General features: G+C 34.3%; 1 protein-coding gene across 3 annotated transcripts in view; it reads right to left on the reverse strand.

Annotated features, from left to right (window-relative positions):
- The window catches only part of Oamb (Octopamine receptor in mushroom bodies), a 102317-nt gene extending 87262 nt beyond the window's left edge, over nucleotides 1–15055 (reverse strand). For all 3 annotated transcript variants that reach the window (XM_053763940.1, XM_053763942.1, XM_053763943.1), the window contains exon 1: nucleotides 14773–15055. The gene's annotated coding sequence lies outside the window, so the exon portion shown is untranslated. The remainder of the gene's footprint in view (nucleotides 1–14772) is intronic.
- Nucleotides 15056–15925: the final 870 nt, after the last annotated feature.

Raw genomic sequence — 15925 nt, forward strand, 5'->3', positions numbered from 1 at the left:
TTTTGGATGTTTATATGTGTATGTTATAGAATATAGTATCGTTGAGTTAGTATCCCATAACACAAGTCTCGAACTTACTTTGGGGCTAGCTCAATCTGTGTGATTTATTCATGTGCGTGTGGTCTGAGGGCCCACTTCTTGAAATTCTATGAAGTTATGCTTGGGATTTAGTGAACATTCCAAAAGAATTGTGAGAATTGGAATTAGATTTTGTGAAAGCCAAATAAGCGAGTTATTCGTTTATATATATATTTATATATAAACGAATAATATTTATTTCTTAAATTTACAATTTCTATAAATATAAAACTGATGATAATATCTACTACCTAACACCATTTAACAATATATTATTAAATACCGATATGACTACTTACGTCACAGATTATACGTAATCTGCAGCAGCAGTCAATGTTTACGTTAACTTTAATCCATACTTATTCGTAGTTTAATCCGAACAACAACGTAAAGTACTTACGCCATTTTGTTTTTACCGCCGATAACGTCAAAGTTGACTGGTGCAACCTATTCCTAATATGGAAACTATAAAACGGAGCCATTTTTCAAATTGTATAGTAAAAATCTGTGGGTGTAAAGTTTAACAATTTTACAGCTCATTTACTTTCTAGCTCAACTGTTTTGGCCAGCCCAGTGTGGTGAGTCAGGACTTCCTTTTAAAGATTTATTGTGACTTTCAGTCCAAATTTAGATGTCAATGTAATTTAACGTGAAATCTCCCATAATTAGAGCTTTAAATGGCAGTCATATTGGTATCATGCTCACTGCAAAAGGGAAAAAAAGAACATTTCAACAACATTGTATTTTATTCTTGCTCAATAATGGAGTAAAGTGCAAGAATCGAATTATTAACTGATTTTAAAAGGTGCAAAAAATGGTTTAATATTTACATAATGGTTTAAAGTGTTTAATTATGATATATCTCTCTCACCTGAGCGCATTTATTCTTCCGCAGCCATTGAGCGTCGGAGCCCAGGGACTGTTTGGCATTACTATTTGTTTAATGAAGTATATGTGATTGACCACAACTTTAAGTCGAAGACTTTAAGAATTACAACTCAGACTAAGGTATATTTATCAGCTTATTTGTAACACTATTAAAGTAAAAAAAAAAGGTTGCACTCCGGGTGTGCCGGCAGAAGTGAAATCTTGAATATTAACGTTGTGCATTTTTGACATCTTACGAATTTTCGATCAGGGTCACGTGTGTCCTGACGCGAGTTAAACATTTTTTACCCATCACAAAAAGTGCACAACGCCGCTAGAGAAGTTTTCACTTCCAAAAAACTAAATAAAGAAAAAAATTACCAGAACAATTTTATTAAATTTTTTCGCAGTACTTTTTCGAGTCAAAGAACCATAAAAACGCCTGCTTAGTTTCAATGCCAGGTTAAAATTAAGTATCGCGTGTCACAGCCACAGCGGAATCTAGCCCATTGATAACAGCAATTAAAACACTATTTTAAGTGGTCTTTATTGCATTTTTATCAGTTAATTTCGACAAATAGTAACATGGAAATGTGAAAATTACGGTCAAATATAACTTAAAAGTAAAATATACATAAAACGGAAACGTATTTTATTGCGCTCTGTAGGAAAGTGTGATATGTTATGTTCATGATCTCCACTCTTTCCTACTCGAGTATTTAATTTAAATAAATTAATAAATATGTGGACAAATCACACAGATTGAGTTAGCCCCAAGGAAGTTTAAATAAATAATAAATAAATATATTAGGACAAATCACACAGATTGAGCTAGCCCCAAAGTAAGTTCGAGACTTGTTATGGGATACTAACTCAACGATGCTATATTTTATAACAAATACATATATAGATAAACATCCAAGACCCGGGCTAATCAGAAAAAGATCATTTTCCATCATGACCCGACCGGGGATCGAACCCGGGACCTCTTGGTTCAGTGGCAAGAACCTTACCACTGCGCCACCGAAATCGTCGTGTTTAAGACTTGTGTTAAGAGATACTAACACAACGATACTATATTTTATAACATGTATATATATATATATATATATATATATATATATATATATATATATATATATATATATATATATATATATATATATATATATATATATATATATATATATATATATATATATATATATATATATATATAACTAAACATTTAAGACCCAGGTCAATCTGAAAAAGGAAATTTTCCATCTTAACCTGACCGGGGATTGAAGCCGGGACTTCCAATATAGCAGTTTGACATGATAACCTTAGAAGTTATTTTCTCATAAGTACCTATCTTTGACTTTAACCTGGTTTAAAACATAAATGGTATCACAAAAACCGTTAACACTAAAAATAATGGCCGACATGATATCTAGTTATTCTGATATCTGGTTGAATGAAGTACTCCTATCGAAATCTAAGTCCTACAGAGATTTAGTTGTACCAGCGGGCTAGTCATACTCTAGAATATTGACCCAAATTAAGTAATGGCGCTATTTTTAATTGAGGACGACCGCCAATTGGTTTGAATTTACAGATTATTGTATCATCCGTCAGATTAACGACAAAACTTTTTGCGAACTTTATATTATATATATATAATATATATATATATATATATATATATATATATATATATATATATATATATATATATATATATATATATATATATAACTAAACATTTAAGACCCAGGTCAATCTGAAAAAGGAAATTTTCCATCTTAACCTGACCGGGGATTGAAGCCGGGACTTCCAATATAGCAGTTTGACATGATAACCTTAGAAGTTATTTTCTCATAAGTACCTATCTTTGACTTTAACCTGGTTTAAAACATAAATGGTATCACAAAAACCGTTAACACTAAAAATAATGGCCGACATGATATCTAGTTATTCTGATATCTGGTTGAATGAAGTACTCCTATCGAAATCTAAGTCCTACAGAGATTTAGTTGTACCAGCGGGCTAGTCATACTCTAGAATATTGACCCAAATTAAGTAATGGCGCTATTTTTAATTGAGGACGACCGCCAATTGGTTTGAATTTACAGATTATTGTATCATCCGTCAGATTAACGACAAAACTTTTTGCGAACTTTTACTTTGTAACGATGTACGGAAAATTTTTTCAGAAACTCATCCTTTAACCACTTTTTTTCCTTTTGCGCATTGGTCTTTCGCGCATGGTTCTTGCGCGCAAATTACTTTCGCGCATGTTTTTTTGCGCGCATGTGTTTTGCGCGCAAATGTCTTTCGCGCAAGAGTCTTTTCGCGAAAATATCTTTGCGCGCAAAAGGATTCGCGCAAGAGTCTTTTGCGCACGTGTCTTTCGCGCAAAGGTACTAGATCCGTGAAGCGAAATTTCATCGAAATCGGCCCAGTGGTTTTTGAGTTTATTTATTACAAACAAAAATACAAATCGTTTTACAGTATCAGTATGGAAGAATGGATATGGACATACAAAATACGGACTGGTGATAACAAGAGAATGACATACGAGCCGACCCATCCGTCTCACAACCGACGCTCGGTGCTTGCCAAGTCTGGGATATTTTGGGCTTAAAAGAATAACACCATTGAAGTGTCATATGTCTATTTGAAATTGATGGATTGACACTAAAACATTGGTATTCTAAAGTACAGACGACCGTACTTAATCTATATCAATCCTTACTAATATTACTAATATAATATTATAAAATACGAAAGTTTGTCTGTCTGTTTTTTACGCTTTCACGGCTACATGTATACCAATTTTGATAAAATTTGTTATGCATGTAGTTACAGACGCCAGTTCAAACATTTTGCTTTTACCACAAAATGACTATTACGGGGCGTGAAAGTTTGTATGAAAATCGCCTGTTCCGCTTTCGCAGATAAATTGATGCGGGCGAAAACGCGGGCAAGAGCTAGTATTCTGTTGGCACAATCCAGTTTCTAGTTATATAGTAAGTACATAGGTACGTAGTTTGTATAATTCAAAATCTATGTGATTATGTAAATGAGGATAACTTTAACGACGAAATTTATGTCACGAACTATTCACGAACATAGAATATTTATGATGTAACTAAATGTTGATCTAATTTTCATGTTTCGGGTGATTATTTAGTTTAGATATGTGTGTGAAAGTGTGGTTATAGATATATGTGATTCTCAAAGCGGCACCTACTATGTAGATAATGGTTTATTCGTCTTGAAATAACTCTGAATACATTGTATTTTTCGATGTGAACACTTCTTTAGCGGCGCTGTGCACTTTTTCTAATGGGTAAAACATGTTAAATTCGCGTCAGGAAACGTGATTCGTAAGACGTCAAAAATGCGCAACGTTAATATTCAAGTTTTCACTTCTGCCGGCAATTCCGGAGTGCACCCTTTTTTTTAATACTTAGCGTACTTAACCATATATTACATAATAAATACGCGAATTTCCAACTAGAAATAAGAATGCGTGTGGGCTCTAAGAAGGTGTATTTTTGTAAGACGTCACAGATAATGCTTAGGTATCAGTGGTCCTCATGAATTTTGCCGAGTCGACACGATAATAACAAGAAGATTATATTATCATCAGTTTTTGGCTATCCGTAATATCGATAGTACCTAACATCGATATTTTAAGTGATTTTTTAAGCCTACTGTCGATAGTGGTAGTATACATATTTGGTCAATACCAGTAGCAATTTGCACTAGAAAAACAAAAACGCATACAAAACACCTACAGACAAATATTTGCGATATACAAGTAGCTCGCGCTGGGTATCGAACCCTTCAGGCGTGGTAACCACTACGCCACGGAGGTCGTAAGTATTTATATGCCAGCTATGTGTTGTATTCCGGAACAGGCATGCATTTTATGCTAGTACTGGTGTTAGATTTCAGTCAAGTCGCCTAAAGGCGTCTGACATGACCTTTACGACTACCTACCGCGTCTAGTGGCAATGTGGCAAAAAGGAATGCAATATAAAACGTGTAAAGAAACACAAAACAAGAAAGTCGCAACAAAGAAGACACTGCTTGACCTGGCTTTATTTAGAACACTGCACGTAGGTCTAGGCACAATGGCTGAGTCTAGGCCGACCTGTGGCTAGATAGTAATCTTCCCATTGATTTTTCTCAAAGCAGTGTAGGTATTTGTTTTAATGCTTTCGTCCCGGCTTCGCTAGGGTAAAACCATAACAAAATATACACTCAGGAATCACTATGTTGTTGTGCAAAAATCCGTTCGGTAGTTTTTGAGTTTATCGCGTTCATACAGCTGTCTGTATTATATACTACCAGCTTTTTACCGCGACTTCGCCCGCGTTAATTTCCCCCGGGAATAGTTATTTCTCCGGGATGAAAAGTACCCTTGTCCCTTCTCCATACATCAAGCTACATGTATGCAAAACTTGAAGAAGATTGGTTGAGAAGATAGAGCGTTAAGAGGTAACAAACAAACTTACTTTCGCATATTAGTTAGGATATAAATTATATATAGTATATGTTAGGATTGTGTGGGCTCATTTAACTTTTATCTTCAGTTGATCCCACACAATCTTCTCTATTTAACCCAATTGTTGGTAAATGACGACCTCGGTGGCGCGGTGGTAAAGTGCTTGCCTCTGAACCGAGAGGTCCCGGGTTCGATCCCCGGTCGGGTCGTGATGGAGAGTGATCTTTTTCTGATTGGACCCGGCCCAATCAGATTAGCCCGGGATGGATATTTATCTATATATGTATTTGTTATAAAATATAGTATCGTTGTGTTAGTATACCATAACACAAATCTCGAATTTACTTTGGGGCTGGCTCAATCTGTGTGATTTGTCCTAATATATTTACTTATTATTTATTTATTTATATTTAAATAATGCTCATTAAGTTCGCTTCATGTAATTTTATACACTGTATTTTACGCAACAAAGTCTAAATAACCAAAAATAAATAATCGATTCAGAGCCGGAGTACTCCAAATAATACTTAGGTATCTTCAATAATAAATAAATCAAGTCATTTACATTCCTATAGTACATTCAACTCAAATACAACATAAGCTCTATGTAGCCGTAATAGCGACGATTTTTCAAGGGTTTTGTGTAGATAGATGTGCTGTTTAGTGTACCGATAGGTAAATAGTGTTGGTTGTGAGCCAAGAACTAATTTTATCAATCGTTTGTTACCAATTGGTTAGGTAACTGCCATTGTTGGCAGTAATCGTACTTATGTAGTGTGTGTTATATATATTTTTACAAATAAATAAATGTATTAGGACAAATCACACAGATTGAGCTAGCCCCAAAGTAAATTCGAGACTTGTGTTATGGGATACTAATTCAACGATACTATATTTTATAACAAATACATATATAGATAAAAATCCATCCCGGGCCAATCAGAAAAAGATCATTTTCCATCATGACCCGACCGGGGATCGAACCCGGACCTCTCGGTTCAGAGGCAAGCACTTTATAACTGCGCCACCGAGGTCGTCAAAATATTATTATGTTATTAAGTTTCACAATGTCTTTTAAATAATGTTTGTGCATTAATATTCTATAATAATTCTTATCCTTACCTAATGTAAAACAAAGTTCTCTACCCGTCTGTCTGTTCGCGATAAACTTAAATACTACTGCACGGATTTTCACGCGGTATTCACCAATAGATAGTGTGATTCCTGAGGAAGTTTCAGGTAAATAATCTTTTTACCTGAGCGAAGCCGGAACGGGCCGTTTAAAATAAATGATTTTTCGTTGAAAATTTGAGAATTGATGAAAATTTCTATGTCAAGCGTTCTCGTTCCAATTTTCAACGTTTCTTCAAACTTACCTCGAATTCACGCGAATGTAATCAGGGGCAAAAGCTATATCAATAGTAACTGTATCCTTGCAATGCAGCCGATATCGAACACTTGTGAGAAACCTGTTACAATCTAATTTACGGCTTTCCGGATAATATTAATTTTAGGCTTGAACTACACCATTTGATAGTGATATTATCGACACTGTAACGGATCGGGTGGCGTATATTAAATTCAAAATTCCTTATTCAGTTTAGCATACATCACTTATTGACGTCAAAAAATTACTTAAACTAAGTCTACTGCCGGCTTCCAAAGCGCAGGTGAAGAAGAAGCGGCGCAACAAATTTCACCGCAGCCTTTTCTCCAAGGACATCAATTAACAAATATAGGTCTTATACATACTTATCGAAAGAGGTTTAGTTATTTATGGAAAACAGATCGTAGGGTCGAACTCGACTAGTGCTCTGCTATGCTGTGCTAAGCTCAAATTCGAAGTATTAACTCAGGAATTAGACCTTCATAGTCGTTTTTCACGTTTCCAAGTCAATTTTTATATCATAATGTCTCAAAAGGCTACAAACTTCTGGCGATTATTGAACGAGACGCTGAGAAGAAATGCTGAAAGAAACTCATTTAAACAGTTATATTGCTAACTGAAGCTAAGTGTCGAGCAACCAATAGAATTTCGTTAATCAAGAATTACGTAACTATTGGTTTAGTTCACCTAGGTGGATAAATTAACTAATAGTTCATCGATAACTATGGACAAATATTTTTTTGATTGTTCGAAACTTAGCTTCAGTATATCACAGCTTAACACAACTCCTGTCGAGTTAAGATCTAAAACTTGACGGCCATGTTTCGATGTATGGCGTGTTTGGTTCTGAATAAATAGTAAATATATGCGGCTATCATATTATATTATAGTATAGCCCGAAGCAACTGACAAATTCTGACTTTTATTATCAGTTATTTTATTGATTTATTATCTGTTATCTAATATACAATCTGTGCCCTCGATACCATATCGAATGAATTTTTTTCCACATAATGAAACGAAATGCTTTGGTTTGGCAGACATAATAGGTGAACGTCAGTGAGGCGGATCATAAAAACATGGCCGAAATTGGGAGCTTGGCCTGCGGGCGTCACAGCAAGGAATGTGAAATGAAGGGCTCACATGAATGTGTAATAGAGGAAAATATCAACACTAATATAGATAATTAACTTCAATTATATACATCCTACTAGTATTATAAATGCGAAAGTTTGTTTCTCTTTCACGCAGAATCTACTGGACGGATTGTTATGAAATTTGCTACACGTATACAATAAAACCTGCAATAATACATAGGGTATTTTTATCCTGAAATTCCTACGGGAGCGAAGCCCCGGGGCGCTGCTAGTATACAATAATATATTCTAACCACGAGTACATACTTATCTAATAGAACACTCATAATAACATACATACATGCTTATATGTAAGCACTTAATTATTTATTGTTAGCAGCATACAATCAACATTATATGATAACAGCTTTTAACCTATCATCATATGTTAAATATTTTTGGCCCTATTTTTGTCAATCAATGGCACCTTTCGTAACTTTCGTATACGAATGCTAAAATGTCTATTAAAATCAGTTGTGTTAATCTTGAAGTTAATATCTCTCATCTGAACGTTCTCAGGTTACTTTCTCAGTGTTCTTTTTCCTTGAGCATCGAAGTCCATTTTCCTACTTTGAGAGTACCTAATCTTGAGTATGTCAATCGCATTATGAATTTCACCGATGGAAAATTCACTACAATTTGTTACATTTTATTGACATGTCTTATAAACAATATTAAATTGTACAACAACAATATTATATATTCAATAATTCTTAATTAACAATATATAACAATGTTCAAGAGTAATCATTTAATAAAAATAACTTATATTTAAAAAATGTTAGGCCTTTCTGGCATAATAGGGACCAACACTGTTTGAATGAGTTTCTTTCGGCATTTCTTCTCAGCAGTGGTCGTTCCGAAATGCTAGTAGTTTTGGTAAATATCATTTAATTTAGAATGTGACGTGAAAAAGTGCCTGTGAAGGCCTAATTTCTGAATAAATGATTTGGTTTTGAGCTAAACTCAAGAAGATTCTGACCTACATAATTATCGATTACATGAGCTAACAAAAGTATGAAATATACTTTTAACTACTTATAACCTTAAAGGTTAATAAGTACTGCGATTTTTATGTTATTACTTACATATGTGTTTTGGACATATCTTTTAATCAATTTATTTAAGCACACAATATTGTGATTGCTCTTTTATCTCCGTATGTTCCTGATTGCATTCGGGTCTGTGACGCCGCAAAGCCCGCGATCAACATAGAAAATAACCTTAAAAATTTTAAAGATTCGGGAGTGATTTTTCAACCGGCCGGGCGGCCGTCTGCCTGACGTTAACATTGCTTGGGAATGCAGTTGTAGCCCATCAGCTGCTTTTATCTCCTCGTATGACATCCACGGGAGAATATGCAGTGGTTTTATTCCAAACTTGAACCACACCGGCACATGATATCATAATATTATACAATAATTTTATTGAGTTAGTATTTCCGTATAAGTACTTGATTATTATAAGTATTAATTACATGGAAATATAATTTATATAACTTTAACGATATGTTTAACTAGTTTTTCGTATAATCTGCTTCCTTGTGGTATTCCTTATAGTTGAAGGTTGAAGCTTATGTGGTGATATTGAAATTTCAAGTCCCATATAAATTATTGTTTTACTTGTTGAATATAAAAACATATTTGATCTGACTTGCAGTGAATTTTCTTCTCTCTTTCTTTCGAGCGCAATCCCGGTTGCTTCCTCAGCCTTTAAAGTGTAGTGTCACTTTTAGTGAATTTTCCTATTGTGACTGTAATGTTTTCCCAAAAGTAATTTATATACTTATAAGGAAGAACGCAAACCTAAAATTATGAAACTCAATCCACGATTAACGTAATCATGGTTGAGCATATATAAAAAAAAATATATTATAAAATCTAATCATTTATTCAGAAATTAGGCCTTCACAGGCATTTTTTCACGTCATATTCTAAATTAAATGATGTTTACCAAAGCTTTTGCAGCTACTAACATTTCGGAACGACCACTGCTGAGAAGAAATCATTCAAACAGTGTTGGTCCCTATTATGCCAGAAGGGCTTACCGATTTTTAAATATAAATGTATGTATAATTTTTTATCAGTAATATAACATGTAAGTACACAATAAAGTACATGGTCAAAAGGTACATGGTCCCCGACAGCATCCGTTCACGAGTTGATGCGTGAGTCAGCCATCGCGAAGCTCAACCACCATTTGAGTGTGCATGACATTACTCGAATATATAATACACTCGAACATATAACGGTTAAAAATGGGTTCATTACGTGTCAGCCATCATATGAATAGAGATGAAATTGATACATGTCAGCCATTACAAGAATAGAGAGTTCAAATTGATATTATACATATATCCTAATTTACATTACGGGCTGAAAATTCAACACAATTTATTTTTTAATTCCTCCTTTCAAAGTCACTCATTACACCGGAATCTAATTTGATCACAAAATTCAGTTAGCCGTCTGCAGGCTCGTTTTCGTTTCCCGCCAAATTTTCCGTCACTGTCAATCTTCATTTGTTTTATAAGAGCGGCATCCGAATTTCAAATTAAATAAACTATATTCTGTTTTTAAATTAGTTATTTATTCAAATAGAAACGTAATTGCATTGTTTAAATTTTATTATCTTTTATTACAGTTTATTATTTTTGCCTCGAGGTCTGGGAGTCTAATTTTTTTTAAGCCCAACGCCAAAAGAGGGGTGTTATGAGTTTAACGTGTCTGTCTGTGTATCTGTGTATCTGTCTGTGGCATAGTAGCTCCCAAACAGGTGAACCGATTTTCTTTTAGTATTTTTTTGTGTCATAGATAATCTTATCCCTAGTGTTCTTAGCCATGTTTCATGAAAATCTGTTCAGCCGTTCAAAAGTTGTAGCGAAATGAATATTGAAAGTCGGGATTTCTTTAATTTATCTAACAAATAAACTTGTCCAGTATGTTATTGCTAACACTGGTGTCCGATTTTATTCAAATCGCCTAAAGGCATCTGACATTCTAGTCTACTGCCGACTTCCAAAGCGCAGGTGAAGAAGAAGCGGAATTAAATCTAATAATATAAAAAAAATATTTTTTAATGAAAGTTGAAATTTGTTTACGGAATATTTCTCATTAAATCGCACGCCTCTGTAACCGTTGACAGACAGACAAGGACAAACAGGTCAGGCTGAAACTGGACTGATTCTGCATTCCGTTTCAGTCGTGACACGTGTAGTTTCCGCCCTGGACTAGGACCATTCCATATCTTCCGGTGGATGTCAGTAATTAAGCGATAAAAACCTAGCTGAAACAAGAGCATTATTACTAAAGAGATTTGACGTCAGACAGGATAGCCGCTGGTAAAAGGATAGTCATTGATTATAGCGGATAAGTAAAGGGTTTTTCTTTTTATTCAAGGGCTATGCTCTGGTCGGTGGAGTATACGCCACGCCTCTCTATCCTCGGTTTTGCTTTTAAGGTTTCGATACGACACAACGCCTGCTTCTCTTTCAGTTGCTCGCATAGCTCTTCCTCGGTCTCCCTGGACCTCTTCTTCCTTTCAGCTTTCCTTCAAAAATAGTTTTAAATAAGGCGTGTCAGATATCAATTATCACGGAATTCAACCCTTGCACGAGAGAATGCTTACTGGCCAAATGACCCTTCACTAATAGATGTGTAATTTTAATCAACATGCAGATAAATTGATGGATTAAATAGATTATTTTCTCCGTTTTGTCTTATTAATAGATTTTAACGATAGAACTACATAGACAGAATGGTATTCTCTCAAAAAACTGCGACAATTTGGTGTCTTTGACTATCTACATTATGTACTTTCATATGCCCTGGTAAGCCCTTATGGCATGATAGGGACCAACACTGTTCAAATGAGTTTCTTTCGGCATTTCTTCTCAGCAGTGGTCGTTCCGAGATGCCAGTAGTTTGTAGCTTGTGAGAAATTACTATTTAATATTAAAAAAAATGACGTGATGGTCTAATTACTGAATTTGAATTTCATTGGGACATGGGACAACAGGTCCACTAAACTACAGTCCCACTCGCCCAAAGACCGAAGCTAGCTGAATCAATCCAGTTTACGACCGACTGTTTCCCAAACAGCGCTAACAAAAACGGCGTCGACTAGCGAGAGTCGTAATTGCGTTAATTCTTCATTGGACTTTTGTATTTATAATACATAGCTACGTTCTGTGGATATTTTCTCGTTTTTCCTTTTCTCTAAAGCTGAGACTATACCGAATGGAATCAAACAATCGATATAATTTCGTTATTCACACAGCGTAGCATAAATTTGGTGGAAACCGATGAACTGAGTGGACAATTTTGGAAAGCTGGCTCCAGCACGACCTTGTACAGCATATATAGCCATGGTGGAGTCTCTCAAGCTGTGGAGTCAGTGTTCCTAAAGTTCAATGTTTTTTTCAGTCCACGGACCTCAATCAAAAGAAATTTCACTTGACTGCATAAAAACAATGTTTTCACGTCGTGGGTCGGGTCGGGAGGTTCCCTCTATTGTGGTTGAGCTTCGCGATGGCTGACTCACGCGTCAACTCGTGAACGGGTGCTGCCGAGGGGAACTGGTCAGCTCGATCTTTTATTAAAAGTTTTTTTTTGTTTGGTTAATTATATATATATTTTCCTTTCATCAGCACTTGATCACAATCATAATATGTTTCAGTATACCTTTATCCATGTACTTTATTGTGTACTTACATTGTTATATTACTGATAAAAAAATATACATAAATTTATATTTAAAAAAATGGTAAGCCCTTCTGGCATAATAGGGACCAACACTGTTTGAATGAGTTTCTTTCAGCATTTCTTCTCAGCAGTGGTTGTTCCGAAATGCTAGTAGTTTGTAGAAAAAACGAAACACTTATAGGTCACTCGTCTGTCCGTCCGACTATCACACCCAATTTTCTTCGAATCTACTGGACCAAATCAGGTGAAATTTGGTAAGATGGTGTAATCCTATGACCCAAAAACAGACGGGTGAATTTCACGAGCGTTTTGAACGCAGCCGCGGGCTATCATTAGTGTTTATTAAATTGTACCATACATAGTAATCAATTTAATTATCCTATTTTATAAATAATTTAAGTACTGGTACAATGTTAATTTTATAAATATTTAATTTTTTTTAAATGAATCTTTATTTTTTTTTAATATGCGACAATAGTGAAAAGCTACACGCCGCGTTCAAACAGTGGTGAAATTCACCCAGACGTGTTTGTTGACCGGCGACGTGACCGGTTTTTTATTTATTTATGTTTAAGTTATGGTTAAACGCTGAAATAGGACTGTACCTAGGTTAGCTGCACATCAGGGTTTCGCCAGCCTTCAGTGGTTATACCTAAGTGGTTCTGAAACGGTTCGCCGACAGAATAGAGGAGACATTCTATCGGCGAATCGTTTGTAGATGAAGCAATTGTCGGAACCGTTTCTACCTAAGTATATTTATCGGCTATGTAACAAAATTGTGTCAAAAATAATTTAAAAATATATAGAAATCTTATTGATGTGCAATTCACACTAGGTACCGGCTGAAAATCAGTGCTGGCCATATTTTCACTTAGCGTAACACTGAGCCGTTACCAAAGTTTTACCTATTCTATTTGTAAAAAACCTTATAGGTACCATATCCTCGTAGGTACTATATTTTTCGGTGTCCAAATTGGCACATGACCCAAAACGGAGCTAATTTCAATTCATTGGTTTATATTCGCCAGGAAATTAATTTCAGGGGATTTTACGGGGAATGACATTAACTGAGGCGAGAAAGGCACAAAAATAACAACCTTAATTTTGATGCAATGTTTTTGGTTTGTTTAGGACCAAATCTATTCTCAACTTCTGAGAGTACTCATGCTGTCTGCTGTCTATATGTGGAGCATCATGTGGTATGAAAAGAAAAATCTTGATAGCCGATAGGTAATAATAGCATTTCCAGAGAGAGATTAATTTTGTCGTCGCTGATATTTATACTACATAACGTTATATTACATGACGATTATATTATTAAACGGCTATTTGACTGGGTATAAAATAAAATGCATGGCTGAATTTCATGACTGTTTGAACGCGGCGTGTAGCGTGTCATTAGTGTAGCACATATTTTTTGAATAAAGAACATATTTTTTTAAATTAAACATTTATAAAATGAACATTGTACCAGTACTTTACTTATTTATAAAATAGGATAATTAAATTAATTACTGTGTGTGGTACAATTTAATAAACACTAATGACAGCCCACGGCGGCGTTCAAAACGCTCGTGAAATTCACCCATAAAGGCATTTAAATAACCAAATGCAATAATTCAATGTAACTTCAGATCAGGTTTATTGATCAGTACAGTATATTAGAAAAGATTTTTGATTCCAAAATCTGTAAAGCCACCACTGTAATAGAAGTTCCATATAAAATTTTGTTTTTGACATTAGAAAAATTGTCGAGTTGGAGAGTAGCCAATTAACACTTAAATAAGAATATATAAAACTACAGAACATTTTGACTAGACTATTTAGGATTAATATTTCAATTCCTAAAGTAGGGGTATTTTAGATGTAATATAATAAATGCTAATATGTAAGTAAATTATTAAACACTTTCGATTGAGCCCAACATTCTCATACAACGAGAATATTTTTATTAGAAAATATATTTATTTGCATAAAATGGTGGTATAGAAAAGTGTTAATCTTATTATAATAATGCTCTCGCATATTCATGACTGAACAAGTGCTCATAAATTTTGACAGGCTCAACGCCATCAATAAAACATTTAAAACAAATTATCTTACCTCCAAAAAGTAGCGAATGTTTTTTTCTCACTATGCACTGTCACCTATTTACTAATTTCACTAACACAGGCCACAAAAAAAAAACATTAGGAAAAGTTCACTTCTTACAATTTGAATTTAGAACCTTTTAAAAACTTTACAACTGCCAGTTCTTTAATCTGTCATTGTATTTTCACAGAAAAACGTTCTAACTTTTTAAATTACAAGATATTTAAACATACAGCCAAAACTTTATTCGATCGTGTTTTTTTTTTCTACACGCGACACGCGCTTCGCTCCAATATCTGTGAATCACTGAAGGCGCTTATTTCGCACATGCGCAATGAGAATCGTCATAATATCAGAGTACTACGATTTTACTTACCTTTATAATAAATGTTGCACAGGAGTCTCTTTCATATCTTTCGTCCGCGTTTTCAATACAGCTTTTAATAAATATTGGCTTCGGGAGTTTTGAATAGATGGCTTGTGAATTTGAACAAATTGTTTTTAGATTACGTTTGTTGAAAACAAAAATAGTATAATGTCTTTTGAAATAAATAAATTTAATGCTCATCTGTCCGTCGTGGCAGAAAATAATACCAAATCCTAACTAATATTATAAATGTGAAAGTAAGTTTGTTTGTTACTTCACGCTCTATTTACTCAACTAATCTTCTTGAAATTTTATATACATATAGTTTGAAGTTTGGAGAAGGACACAGGGACATACTTTCAACCCGGAAAAATAATGGGAGAATAAAAGTATTGTAGGTATGGCACCTAAAATTTATAACGAAAATTCCACAACAAGTTAAAGATCAGAATTTAAATTTATTTAAAAAACACCTCAAGTCCTTGCTGATTGACAAATGTTATTATAATTTGAACGATTTTTTAAATGATAGACTCAGATAAAAATTTAATTAATTTAGTAACTTTTATTTATTCGATTTGGGTTTTGTGGGATGATAGCACGCTCTCCATTTAAATTTGCATACCCGTGGACGGTGAAACATGTAGGATTAAGTTTTCTATTAATTAACATCACATTGTAAAAAAAAGTAAACTCATGTTTATGCAAATAATTAATATTTGTCTTCGTCTTTGAAGTCAAGCGGGCGAAGCTACGGTCAAAAGCTAGTTGAATATAAAAAAAATATATAGTAGTAGA

Source organism: Plodia interpunctella, chromosome 24 (assembly GCF_027563975.2).
Source record: "Plodia interpunctella isolate USDA-ARS_2022_Savannah chromosome 24, ilPloInte3.2, whole genome shotgun sequence".
Taxonomy (NCBI): Eukaryota; Metazoa; Arthropoda; class Insecta; order Lepidoptera; family Pyralidae; genus Plodia; species Plodia interpunctella.